This window comes from Odocoileus virginianus, chromosome 31 (assembly GCF_023699985.2).
Source record: "Odocoileus virginianus isolate 20LAN1187 ecotype Illinois chromosome 31, Ovbor_1.2, whole genome shotgun sequence".
Lineage (NCBI taxonomy): Eukaryota > Metazoa > Chordata > Mammalia > Artiodactyla > Cervidae > Odocoileus > Odocoileus virginianus.
The window spans coordinates 28,233,175-28,247,804 of NC_069704.1; positions in this window are offsets into that span (position 1 = coordinate 28,233,175).

The following is a 14,630-nucleotide window of genomic DNA, read 5'->3' on the forward strand; positions in this document are numbered from 1 at the left end:
AGTGAGTGGGGAGCGGCCAGGCAAAGCTGGCCGCCCCAACGCAGCAGTTGGGCTCTGTGGACAGCAGGCCCTTCCAAGGCTGCTTCTTGCCTGTGGTCCTGCAGTGGCCTTGACCTCTCAGCCCCATCCTATGGGGTCAGCAGGGGGAACCCTACTTCCCGCAGGATGTAGGATGGCCCACATCCTGCTTCAAGCACCTGGATTCATATCATGTGCCCAAACCTCCAAATACATTTGAATGATCTGCCCAAATGACCACTGCAGGCATCTCTTTTATTTCAAGATGAATACAAGAAGGGGCAGCGCTGTCCTGGCCAGACTTCCTTCCCAGCTGCCTGCTTCCCAGCCTCCTCCTGTGGGTGGGGAATTTTAAAAAATCATTATTATATGTAGACCCAGTGTAGAAATTAGGAATTATTTATGATTTCCTGCAATCCTCTCAGGTATAATATGTCAGATTCAAACTAGAAGCTCTGTCTGGGATGAGATCCTGCTTGAAATGGTTTTTTGTGGTTCATATTAATGACTGGTTTCTGGCAGGTTTACACAAACAAAATTAATATTATAATTTGATGGGTAAGCAAATAAATTACTTTTATAGGATTTAGGCACTTTCCATGGAAGCTTTGATTTATCCAAAAAGGCACCTATGCATGCAGATTGCTAAATAGCCAACTTGTGACCCTTGAGGCCTGGTTCTTAGATTAAACAGGAGGGCCCATGCCTCTGCAGGCTTTCTGCTTAAATAGAGAAATACAGGATGCCTGATAAGTAGAAGATGCTTTGTTGATTTTTAAGCCAGCTGGGAGCCTTGAGACTTTGAGACTTGACCTACATACAAGGGGATGGACATTTTCACAGGCCATCAAGTGTCTGGAAGAGTTTGTGGAGGACAATGACATTTTAGAGATGGCCAGCATTATTTCTTGGCCACACAGAAGCTCTCTTGGGCTCTGCTAGCCCTGGGCTTCCATGAGATCTCTGCTGGTTTTAAGTTGCTGCAAGGTATAAGAGGGTCCTTTAGAGTTTTCATAGCTCTGAAGCATGATATTACTGACAGATAAAAAGGCTCCCACAGGACAGCTATCAAAGCTGAAGGGCTCTGTTTGTATAAATACCCAAACAAACCCTCCAGGGAGATATATGATGAGAGACAAACTCGGAATCTGAGGCAAAGATAAACAAGCCAGTTGCAGTGACAGAACCAGAGCACCACCAGGTTCCTAGGGAATGCTCTGTGAGGAGCTGTTGCTGGCACAGACCCCCGAGGAGAGGGGCTGTGGAAAAAGAGCCTGAGTAAGATGCCATGTGTAGCTCCCACATAGCAGGCCCCGCTTGGCCCAGCTCCCGTGGCCCCAGGTGAAATGGACCTGCTCTTCCCTGGAGGCTCCCAGGGGAGCCATGCCCTGCTCCCAGAGCCTAGTCCTTCTTTGATGGAGGCAGGTGTATGGAGCGCTGGTCTTGGGGCCCAGGGCATGTGTGGAAGGATCCCAAGTGCGGAAGGGCCCAGGCCCAGCCCGGGAGCTCTGAGGACGGGGAATGTGGGCGCTGCCAGCCCCCTCCGCCCTCAGACATGCACACCCTCAGTCGCAGGCCTCCAGACAGACCTGCGCCTCGTCGATGATCTGCTGTACTGTGCCACTCATGAGTTGAGCGCCTGAGATTTAGTTTTTCCGCCCTTATTTGATTGAAACCTACTTTGATTGTCCAAAGTAAGTTGAATCTTTAAAAAAGAACAGGTGGGAATGTTGTGTGCTTTTAATGTGGATGGAGGATGGCTGGAGTGCCCTTCCTGGGGTGGGTCTGGGGCAGGGGGCAGGCAGGGAGGCAGTTAGGTCTGCAGTGACCAGGGAAGTCTTCTGTTGCTGCTGAGCTGAACCAGGCAGTGGGTCCTCAGTAACGGGGAGCGAAGAGGGCTCGGGGCTCCACACACTTACTTTTTATTTGCAAAGTTATGTAAACACATATGCAGGCTGGTTGCTGCCTCGGGGGATCTGGCGTGTAACCAATCCATCCCTTGGGTCCTGGTGCTTGGGCGCCTCCACTTTACAGCATTTGGAAGGCAACTTGATTGGAGCAGGCTGTGGACTTCACTGATGCGGGGAAGTAATTTTCTCTTGGAGTCAAGCCCTCCTTTGCTTGTTGAGAAAGGGAGAACGTTTGTTCTGGATGAGTATTGGCCAGAGATATGTCATTCTGGTTATTTCAGATGCCTTTAGGCACCCAACACTGACCTCCAAGGGTACCCTTGGTGTACAAGCAACTATTGAGGCCAAATGTTTGACCCATTTGCCTGGGTCAAATATCACCTCCTTAAGGAGAACTTTTCTGACCAATCTTACTAGAAAACAAACAAAAAACCCCAAACAACATAAAATGACTCATCCTGGCCTATTTCATTCATACCACCTTAACTCTATCTGGAAATATTTATTTCTTTGCTTGTTTATTGTCTCTGTCCTATTAGACATGAGCTCTGTGAGAGAATGGACCTTGTTTGAATGATCTCTGCTCTATCCTTGGCATGTTCCTGAAATATAGTAGGTGCTTAAAAAAATTGTGGAATGAATGAAAGTGCTTTTAAAAGTACACAGGACTTGTTTTATCAGGTTGGTAAGGCTATGCAGAAATGATTGCCATTGAAGAAGAAGTCTATATTCACAGATCCCTGGAAACCAAAGGCACAGCATACCATGCAAGGCCCTGTGGGGAAGCACAAGGGTCCACCAGGAGGCAGAAGGAGAGTAAAGCATGGGGCAAAAGGCTTTACTGCGACTTCTGTGGGAAGGGATGGATGAATGAGTGAACAGCTGAACAGGTTTAAGATTGACTGGTTTAGAGCTCTAGGGGTGGTCCCTCATTGTCTAGTAGTTGGTTATTAAGGCAGAGGATATTGCCTCTGAGAGTGTAAAAACTAGACAGAGGAGGTGGTTTGGAGTGTAGTCTCTGGATGTGTTTGCATATGAAAGACACGCAGGCAAGTTGTTTGCTGCCTGGAGATATTATCTAACCCTGGGAGGGGCAGTCCCTCACTGGGTCCCCAAAGTCCCTAGATGTCGAAGTATCATAAAATATAGGAAATAAAAAACATGATTAATGCAGAATGACTCTTTGACATGCAAAGAAATGTAAAAGCTGTGGGTATAGTATGTGTTTAGACAAACGTGATGACCAAACACACTTGGAGTGAGCTAAGACAGGTGAAGCTATCATTCTATTTCTATTGGTCTTGTAATCAGCATATTTCCCCTGGGTGGTTTTGCTAATGGGATTGTCAGTGGGAAATGATCTTTTCTGACACCAGCCCTCTAAAACAATTTATTGGAGTATAACACATACAGAGGATTGCATCTAACATAAGGTCTGAGTCATGAATATTCACAAACTGAACACACCCAGGAAGCCAGCCCTCTTGTACCCTGTTCATTTCCTATGGTCACCACCATCTTGATCTCTAATAGCATAGGTTAGTTTTGTCCATTTTTACCTTCATATAAATGGATTAATATGGTGCTTCACTTTTTTTTTCTAATTATATTTGTGAAATTCACACATATTATTGCCCTTGTGGAAAATAGTCCATTCTCATCACTATAAGGTATCCCATTGTGTGTGGATACACCACAATTTACTTATTCATTCAAATGTAAGGAGCATTTGGGAAACTTCCAGTTTGTGTCTCTGGCCCCTCCTTTTTGCCCACTGGTGTGTCAGTCAACAGAACTGTTACCAATAGAACTTACTGTGGACAAATTGGTTTAGAAGGCAGATTTATTGGAACCATTCTAAGGAGCTCACAGAATACTATAAAAGGAAGAGAGGGAACAGCCAGGCTTTGAAAAGGATATGAGTCAAGGCTCCCCCTACTAGGGGATCTTGGTGCCCACAACTTGTGGATGACCTTTTAAGGTGGAACAGTAAGTTAAGTCGCCCCACCTGCATAGAGCAGAGTTGCTTATCTGTTGTGTAAACACTAGCGGCTCACAGGAATTTTGTAAGTGACATTGAAAAACAAAACAAAACAAAACTGGTGGCAAAGGTAGTTGAAAAACTGGTAAAAAAAAAAAAAAAAGTTTATACTTCTCAGGACCTTTAATATAAAAAAATATATTTTAACTTTGCAGGAGGACAGCATTTTCCAAACTTGACTTTTTTCATGGAGCATCAACTTCTATTGTAAGGGCCCCGAGAGTTCCAAGGAAGACAGCTTTGGGAAAGAGCAGAGTGTGAATGAAAGGGGGGTAGTGGGAAATACACCTTGGGCTGAATTTTTAATGCAAAGACAGGGATTTGGATTTTTTTTTTTCCCCTTAGAAAATAGGGAACTTTGGAAATAGATGATCAGTGTTATACTTCAGGAATAACAATCTGGCAAGTGTTATACTAACAACATTATGTGAGTTTTGCAGTCTGCAAAGTATCTTCAAGTACATTACCCCTGTCGCTCTGAGGGTGGGAGTTATTAGCCCAATGTGCTCTTAGAAAACTGAAGGTCAGAGGGACAGAGAAGGATTCAGATGTGTAATACTGACTCAGGCTGTCCATCGACTCTCTGATAGATGCCAATTTAAGACTTGGTTCTAGATTGCCTTTGTGATTTAAGTCATGGGTGTGGATGGGATCACTTGGGAGAATGTGGAGCAGAAGACCTAAGGGTAAGATTTGGACAATCCTCATGCATAAATGCCACGTGGATGAAGATGAACCTGCAAAAAAGAAAGAACATCCAGCAACATCTGAGGCAAACCAGGAAAATACTGAGATACAGAAGCCAAGACAAGATTATGTCTTAGGAGAAGGGACCAGTCAACAGTCTCAATGTTCAGAGAAGTCAGGTGAGACCAAGGCTGGAGGATGACGCTGGGTTTGTTGGAACAGTGGCCATGGCCGTGTGGCAGTGTACCACTCAGATCTCCCTGCCAGAGAGGACCTGGGCCAAGGAGTGCAGTTTCTTTCTCGTTTTTGGCTGCATCACATGTAGTATCTTAGTTCCCCGACTAGGGATCAAACTTGTACTCCCTGCATTGGAAGTGCAGTGTCTTAACCACTGGATCACTTAACCAGGGAAGTCCACAAGGAGTAAAGTTTCTGACAGCCCCTAGCTCTGTGTGGTCAGGATCTGGTGTGTTGGAGCAAGGCCACGTTTCTTCAGGGCAGCCCTCAGCCAGTGAATGAGCAGACGGGTCATGCTAGGGCTCACACTTCTGGCCAATGTAGTTAAACTTCACGCTACAGCTCCATAGGGGCTGCCCCAGACTGCCCGAAGCCCAGTGTCCTTCCTACCCTCTCCCTTTCCTGCCCTCTTTTCTTCACAGGAGTCAGATCCACATCACAGTCTCCTAACTGCTTTATCTTTCACAAGGGTCACCCCAATGAAGCTTCTGCACCGCTAACTCTTATAGTCTGCTTCTATTAATAGAAGGACCTGAATTGACACAGAGGTCATTGGTGACTTCAGTGAAGGATGTTTAGATAGAATTATGAGGCTGGAAACCAAACAAGGGTGAATTAAGAGTGAGTAGAAAATGATAAAACAGAACTAGAGTGTATAAACAAATTTGAGGAGGCTTAGATGAGGATAGAAACTTGTGGTGAGTATCCCGTAGTCCATGAATCATTTTCTCTTTTGTAGGCACATTTTTTTCAAAGCTAGATTTTCTTTATGTCTTTGCACAAAGGATCATCCAAAGCAAAGCTGGTTGATTAGCATTGCCTCCTCTGTTCCATTTATTGAAAAGCCTTCAACTTCTCAGTTTCTTTACCATCTTTACCAGATGATACAAAGGCAATTCAAAAGACCTTTTAGGATATGAAAGAACTAATAAAGTGCTGAAATCAGCACTTTTCAGAAAAATATAAACTTAGAGTTTTTTCTCCAACAGATGTTAACTAAAGGAAATTCTCAGATGCACTTCAGATAGAGAGAAAAAGGTCCCTGAGGGACAAAGAAGCAATAAGGATTGATGAACAAAGGAAATGAAAATATGGGCATAAATGTAAGCAGAATTACCTGTATCAAATCAAAACAACAGTAATGTTCTATGGGTTGTTTTTTTTTTAAAGAGATAAAACCTAATTTAAAAAGTACATAATTTGGGGAAGGAGACTCAAAGTTAAAATGTTCTAAAGTCCCTGAATTGTTTAGAAGGAGGGTAAAAATATTGATTATCCACAGATTTAATATGTAGAGTATGCATGCTAAAATGTTTAGGGAAGCAAAACAAGGGAAGTAGAAAGGAAACAAAGCAAAACAAGTTCAGCTTTTCCCCAAGAAGAGAGAAAAACTGAAATGATAAGAATACTCCACTATTTCCAAGGCTCAGGCAGGTCTCTTTCCTAGAGTGTACCCCTGATATATGGTAGGGACTCCTGGGCCTCAGGGATGGCCAAGGGATATGTATTTGGTGGAGCTAGAAGTTATATGCAGGCTTCCCTGGTGGCTCAGAGGTATAGAATCTGCCTGCAATACAGGAGATCTGGCTTCCATCCCTGGGTTGGGAGATACCCTGGAGGAGGGCAGGGCAACCCACTGCAGTACTCTCACCTGGAGTAATCCCATGGGCAGAGGAAGCCGGTGGGATATAGTCCATAGGGTCACACAGTGTCACACAGAGTCGGACATGACTAAAGCGACTAAGCAGCAGAAGTTACATGGACAGAACTGGATGTCCACACCATTGCATGTGGGCTCCATTCTTTCCTCCTTGAATCTATTTTCACCCAGAAGCCAATGTGATCTTTTACAATTGCAAATCTGATCATATGATGGCCTGACTAAAAGCTTTCAATGGCTGAGATCTTACAATCATTATTAACATATTCCATATATCTTCTAATGCCCTAAATAATCCAGTCTCCTAATTACCTTAGAAAACCTACTACTGTGTCACCTTCCTCTCTGTTGGATGCAGTGAGCTACACTGAATTAAATTTATTTTTAATTAGAGGATAATTGCTTTACAGATTTCCCAGGTAGCTCAATGGCAAAGAATCCACCTTCCAATCCACCAATCCAGGAAGAAATGAGTTCGATCCCTGGGTTGGGAAGATCCCTGGAGAAGGAAGTGGTAACCCACTCCAATATTCTCGCCTAGGAAATCCTATGGATGTGGGGGTGGGGTGTGCTGACTGGTGATAGTCCACGGGATCGCAAAGAGTCGGTGATGATTTAGCCACTCAACAAGAACAACTTTGTTTTACAATGTTGTGTTGGCTTCTGCTGTACACCAATGTGAATCAGCCATTTCCTCTTCCTGTTAAACCTCCCTCCAACCTCCCACTCGCCCATCCCAGCCCTGTAGCTCATCATAGAGCACTGGGCTGAGCTCCCTGTGTTATACAGAAGCTTCCCACTAGCTATTTATTTTACACCTGGTCATGTATACATTTCAATGCTACTGTCTCAATTCGTCCCACCCTCTCCTTCCCTCGCTGTGTCCACAAGTCCATTCTCTACATCTGGATCTCTTTTCTTGCCCTGAAAATAGGCGTTCTCTGTATAACAGGTTCTAGGTTCACTCACCTCAGTTCCACTGACTCAAATTTGTTCCTTTTTATGGGTGGGTAATATTCCATTGTGTACATGTACCACAACTTCTTAATCTATTCATCTGTCAGTGTATATCTCAGTTGCTTTCATGTCCTGGCTCTTGTAAACATAGCTGCAATGAACACTGGGGTGCACGTGTCTTTTTGAATTGTTTTCTCAGGGTATATGCCCAGTAGTGGGATTGCTGTGTTACATGGTAGTTTTATTCCTAGCTTTTAGGAATCTTCATACTGTTCTTCATAGTGGTTGCATCAATTCACATTCCCACCAATAATGCACCAGGGTTCCCTTTTCTCCACATCTTCTCTGGAATTTATGTTTTGTAATTTTTTTGATGATGGCTATTTAATTATCTTAAGTACATTAATTTAAATTTATAAAATTAAATACTATGAACCCATTAAACACAATGAGGATATATTTAATATAATATTATAAAAAATATTACCATGAGATATTTTAAGTAAAAAAAGCAAATGTTAGTATGTATATAGTATGGTACCATCCGTGTAAAAGGAGACGGAAATAAAATGTATTTGTATTTACTTCTATTTGCATAAAATACCTCTGAAATATGCATTCTCATTGGCATGATATCACTCCCAAAGGGGTAAAAATTGGTTTGGTGTGGGAGGAATCTTAAATTTTATGTATAGAACATATTTCTATACATAAAAGGAGATAAACAATACAAAAGGAGATACGCAATATACTTGGGTATGCAAATTAAAAGTTCAGTGCAGTTCAGTCGCTCAGTCATGCATGAACCACAGCACGCCAGGTCTCCCTGTCCAGCACCAACTCCCGGAGTCCACCCAAACCCATGTCCATTGAGTCAGTGATGCCATCCAACCATCTCATCCTCTATTGTCCTCTTCTCCTCCTGCTCTCAATCCCTCCCAGCATCAGGGTCTTTTCCAATGAGTCAGCTCTCCGAATCAGGTGGCCAAAGCACTGGAGTTTCATCTTCAACATCAGTCCTTCCAATGAACACCCAGGACTGATTTCCTTAAGGATAGACTGATTGGATCTCCTTGCAGTCCAAGGGACTCTCAAGAGTCTTCTCCAACACCACAGTTCAAAAGCATCAATTCTTCAGCACTCACCTTTCTTTATAGTCCAATTCTCACATCCATACATGACCACTGGAAAAACCATAGCCTTTGACTAGACGGACCTTTGTTGACAAAGTAATGTCTCTGCTTTTAAATATGCTATCTAGGTTGGTCATAACTTTCCTTCCAAGGAGTAAGCGTCTTTTAATTTCATGGCTGCAATCACCATCTGCAGTGATTTTGGAGCCCCCCAAAATAAAGTCAGCCACTGTTTCCCCATCTATTTCCCATGAAGTGATGGGTGGGACCAGATGCCATGGTCTTTGTCTTCTGAATTTTGTGCTTTAAGCCAACTTTTTCACTCTCCTCTTTCACTTTCATCAAGAGGCTTTTTAGTTCTTCTTCACTTTCTGCCATAAGGGTGGTATCATCTGCATATCTGAGATTATTGATATTTCTCCCGGCAATCTTGATTCCAGCTTGTGCTTCATCCAGCCCAGCGTTTCACATGATGTACTCTGCATAGAAGTTAAATAAGCAGGGTGACAATATATAGCCTTGATGTACTCCTTTTCCTATTTGGAACCAGTCTGTTGTTTCATGTCCGGTTCTAACTGTTGCTTCCTGACCTGCATACAGGTTTCTCAAGAGGCAGGTCAGGTGGTCTGGTATTCCCATCTCTTTCAGAATTTTCCACAGTTTAGCCAATAATCAGAAAAAATGTCTCCAAAGACTCCTTAGGAGAGTGGTGATCAAAAAAAAAAAAAAAAAAAAGGTTGAGAAGCACTTTTCTAGAAGGATGTAAATAAATGAATCCATATGGTGCCTGAGAGAGCAGAAATGAATTACTAGGAGAAGGAAGTGATGAGAATTAACACTGTTCAGTGTGTGCTCTTTCATATTTTTGGTATTAGAACCATTGGAAGATAGTATCTATCAAAATTTAAATTATAAACAAACCTTAAAAAGGAATACAAGAAATATTTAAGAGGTAAAATTTGGAAGACTTGATTACTGAATAAACAGTGAATGAGAGAAATGGATGTATCCAATGAAAAAGACGGTGCTGAGATTTGGGTAATTAGGTCAAGGATTGACAGTAAAATCATTGACTTAGGAGAAGAACGAGTAGAGAGTTAAAGAATTTCATTTTGGATATGTGTGTGAGGTGCCCATAGATCACCCAAGGCAGTGTGCTTACACCAAAGCAATTGGATGTTGAGTCTGAAACTCAGAAGAGAAGTCAGAGTTGTGCTGATGACTTACAATCACCTCCAAGTAGATTAATTAGAAGCCTAAAGATGAACAGGGATTGTGTGGTGTGAGACTAACCCTACCCTGGAGGCAGCATCCTAAGAAACACAAGGGCAGCTGAGAAGTGGGAGCCCGCCAAGGGGACCAAGAAGAGATTGATAGAGAGGTGGAGGACATCCAGGAGCACAGCCTTCTAGTTAAGGGAGCTCTGCTGCGTGACGTCATGTCACCCTGTCCCATCTAGGAAAGCAAAATGCATACTTTTCTAACGACACTGGGACTGATCAGGCAGATTTTAAACAATCTGAGTCCCTGACTTCCCTTCATCCACTCTGGTTACACCTTCTCCTCATCCTGATCACCACTGCCTCCACCAAAGGATGGAGGAAAAAGTAACGAGACAGGGACTTTGACCAGCGAATGCAAATCTTTGGGATGGCAGCCTCTCTTTACGAAGTCACTGGACTAGAGGAGCTGAATCAGACCGGTCACTGCAGCAATAGTGAGTAGTGACTTTATAGGTGGTTGCCTCAGTTCATTTCTGGGAAGCAATTAGTGTTCAGGACACCTGAGACTCAGTTAGTCTCTGGCAGATAAAACTGATACTAAAACACCCCTCCCCAGAAAAAATTTTAAATTTATCTTGAGAAAGAAAAGGCCACTCTTGCTTGGTTATGTTGCTTGGTTACTCCTTCATCTGATCAACAACCAGGTTGTTTGAACATGCGGTTACTGCAGTGATAGATTCTAGCACCCAGAAACTCCTCCCATCACAATTAAGTTTAATCTTGCACATTTCACATTCTCCTGCATTTTTTGTTCTGCAACCAGAGATTATTGGGGAAGTCTTTCAGTCTCTATCTGAGGCAGATGCCTCCTCATTCTGGCCACTTGCCATTTGATTAATAGTTTGAACCATGGGCATGTTGAGAATCTCAGACCTTCATTCTGAAACTGCTGATTTTTTTTCAAAGCATCAATTATTATATGTTTTAGGTGCAAACACAGAAGCATCCAGGTAAAGAGAAATGAGGCATGTTTATAAATGTGTGGACTATTTCCAAAAGAGACCCACAATAGTGGTAACAGTGCAGGTAACAGTGAAGATGGCAGAGCTTGCCCCTGGGTGATGAGGGAAATTGCTCTTTTTTACCCTTTTAATTTCATATTATGAATCTATACAGAAAAAAAATTTAAAATTATATAAAAAAGCAATAAAGCCACTAGTAGGACATGTATTACAGAAACTGGAATACATATATTTCCAAAAAGAAAGCAAAAGTATTACATAACAGGCAAGTTCACAGAAATTAAAATTGGGGATTCACATGAGCAAATGCTAACCAGATGGCCCCTGTTTACTATCTCCAAATGTCTGTCCATCTTATCTAGGTTATAGAAGGTCCGGTGGGGAGGAATCACCTTAATTCCTAGATAAGAAGTGGAGGCTAGGGACACTTGTGGTGCCAGTGTGGCTCTTGGAAGGGGAAGCAGTGCTGACACTTGTTTTTCCAGCCACTAATTAATGATAGAATTCCCACCCTCTCCCAGGACAAAGGACTTCCCTGGTGGCTCAGATGGTCAAGAATCCACCTGCAATGCAGGAGACCTGGGTTTGATCTCTAGGTTGTGAAGCTCCCCTGGAGAAGGATAGGGCTACCCATTCCAGTATTCTTGCCTGGAGAATTCCACGGACAGAGAAGCCTGGCAGGGCTACAGTCCATGGGGTTGCAAAGAGTTCTACACACACACAGTTCTGAGCCACTTTCGGTTTCACTTCTCAGAGTTGGTCTCATTCACTGGGCAAAGGAACTGGCCAGAGGCTGATGCTTGCCTGGGCTGGGATGAGAGGGGGTGGAGGGTGGAAGATGGGGGTGTGAAGCGGATTGTGAGGTGGAGCGGTGTGTGTTGGAAATGGAGGGTTCTCGAGCCTGTGTTTGTAGAGTGAGGAGAATGGCAGAAGTCTGCTCTGGGGATTGGATTAGACACCTGTGTTGTCTCCAGCATGCTGCCGGGTAAGAGGAGAAGCCTAAGGATGGTAGGTGAGTGTCAGGAAGAGGAGTCAAAAGTGGAGACTCTTCTGAGAAACTGAGTTTCTTCTAGAAACTCAGACCCTAAGCCACTAACATCCACCTGCCCTAGCCACTTGGTACTGCCTCTAGGACACCGGCCTCTAGGACACAGCTGGTGCTGTGGGTCACCCCACCCCTGTTGGGAGGGTCAGGGCTTTCTGCAGTGGTGCAGAAATGACTGGGGGCAGCGGTGGGCTGGGGGGGGGGGGGGGGGGGGCGGGGGAGGGGCGGTGCAGGACTGCCTGGCTCCGAGTGCCTCTGCCACCCACAAGCTGTGTGATCCTCTGGCTGCAGTTTCTTCCTTCATAATAATAGATGATAATAATAATAATAGATAATAACACAATAATTCCTACTCAGAAGGGTTCTTGGACAGTCAAATGAGAATATGCACTTGAAATGCTTAACGAATGACATAGTAAGCGCTCAATGAATGAGACCCGAAGCCCTCAGAACTTCCATTCCTCAGCGCAAGCACACTTAGTTTGCTTAACAGAGGAAATACGAGGTTTACCACCACCGGGATCCCGTTGGGCTTCAACAGGCTCTTGGAAGCAGTGTGGAAAATGGATTAGGGAGGGAGGAGAAGCAAGAGTAGAAATCCAAAGAGAAGGCTGCAGGCATCCAGATGGGAGCTGGAGGGGCGGGACCTCGGACCCTTGGCAGTGAGAGACATTATTTCGGAGAAAATTTCTCTAGGACTCTAGGCTGGGAAAGGGCCCTTGGCGAAGGGCCCGGCTTGGGTGGCGGGAGAAAGATGGAAGGGAGGGAGGGCAGCAGCAGGGAAGATCTTGGGCGGGGGTGGGGGGGGCTGCGGGGGTGCGACACGTGCGGTCTGGGACTGGAGACAGAAGCTGCCAGCGCAGAGGCGGCTGTGAGTGCCGCGGTGGAGTTAGGGTAGGAAGTGGAGCAGTTTTGCACGTGGGGGGCCCGCTTCCCGGCGCAGCTGGCCGGGATCTAGGTTCTGTGCGAGGAGGTGCTAAGCCCGATTTCCTCCCCGGACCGTCGGCTCCGCCGCCGTCGGGTGTGCCCCGCCGAGCCGCCCAGGGGCGCTCGCAGGCGCCGAGCTCGGGACCCGCCAGGAGGCGTTCCATCTGGCCGGCTGGCTTCCTTCCTAGCGCCCTCCGTACCTCGCGGTCCTCAGTCAGAGCTCGCATTCCGCCCACCTACCCGGGGCCCCCGTCCTCCTGCTTCCCGTGACCTCAGAGGAGTTGGGGATCAAATTGAGGCTGGTTTTCCAGCCGGCCGCCGGCCAGACCGCAGAAACCTTCGCCGTTCACGCCCGGCGGCCTCGCGCCCTCCGCGGCCAGGGCGGGACGCGAGCGGGCGGCCGGAAGGGGTCCCCCTCTCGGCTCGACTCCCCCAGTCTCCGCGCGGCCCACGGATGGGTGGGTGTCTGACCTTTCACTACCCGCCGAGTTCTGACCCTGCAGGCGCGGGCAGTGTCTGCGTGCTGGGCGATCGCGGCTGTGCTCACCGAGGGGACCCCCACCTCCGTTTGTCCCCGGCTGGATCGCAAGTTCCTGCGGGTTCACCAGACCAGGGTTGGGGATTATCACGCGCTCGCGGCGCCCGGAATCTCGAGGGGAATTAGGATACCCCCACAACCACCCCAAAGGGCACCCCCTCTACCTTCCTTGCCTCACTTTTCACGGTGGAAGAGATCCCAGGGCCCGGTGGAGATCGGCAACCCAATGCTTGCTGCTCAGAGGGGCTCGCGGACTTTCTCGAGGTTTGCAGCTAACGGGAGATCAAGTGCCCTCGAGGCACGAGGCTCCGGAGTTTGCTTTTCATGTTTTCCATCAATACAGCCAAAGCATAATTTAATCCGCTTTCTTTTTTCTCCCCAAAGGGAGAAGGTAAACCTAGTTTGGCGGATGACTCCCCCTTCTTGGGGGTGGTGAATCCTCGCTCGGGATGTGTGGCACCGCAGCAGAGGCTTCTAGTGACGACCCTCAGCAGCGGCGGGTGGCTTGGAAACTCGCTGAGGAAAATTCAAATGGAGCGATTTCTCCATACAGTGTCTAATATATGCCTGCCACGAGGGAGAGAGAGGAAGGTGGAACCAGGAGCGAGGTGGATTCCCCGATGGCGCTCTGGGGGAAAAGGCGCGCAGAGAGAAGCGGAGGGGAGGTGGGGGGCGGGAGGCCTCGCAGAGCGCGATAGTGGTCCTGTCCTCAGGTCCGCTGGCAGCTCTGCTGCTGGTGCCGACACCATCCACCGAGTAACAGGTGAGGGGGGAAAGCCCATCAGCCACCCCCTTGCCCAGAGAGGCAAGTCCCTGCGTGATGCTGCCGGTTCTCTGACATTCAGGACTTCCAATCACTGACACTCAACTCTGTCTCTCCCTTGTCCTCCACCCAGCCTTCTTACATATTTTTGAGGTTAGTAAGTCGTCAGAAGCATTTTTATGTTGGCAATCCAAGGCTCCAACTTCTGTCCTAGTCCCACCATTCCTGCTCACTTGAGGTTTTAAAGGCCAAGGGAAGAAATGTTTTGGCCTTCCAGTTCATTCAGGCCTGGCCACCAACCCAATCCCAGAATGTGGGGGGTGATCTGCTGATATCACATCAGCCCAACACATGCTTCTTCCCTGTTTTGCACTTAGGAAGCCTACCTTTTCCACCACTCAAAGAGACCACCCTTCATTTGTGCCTGGGTTCCTTGGTGGGTGTTCTTCCCTTACTCACACGCCTTCCT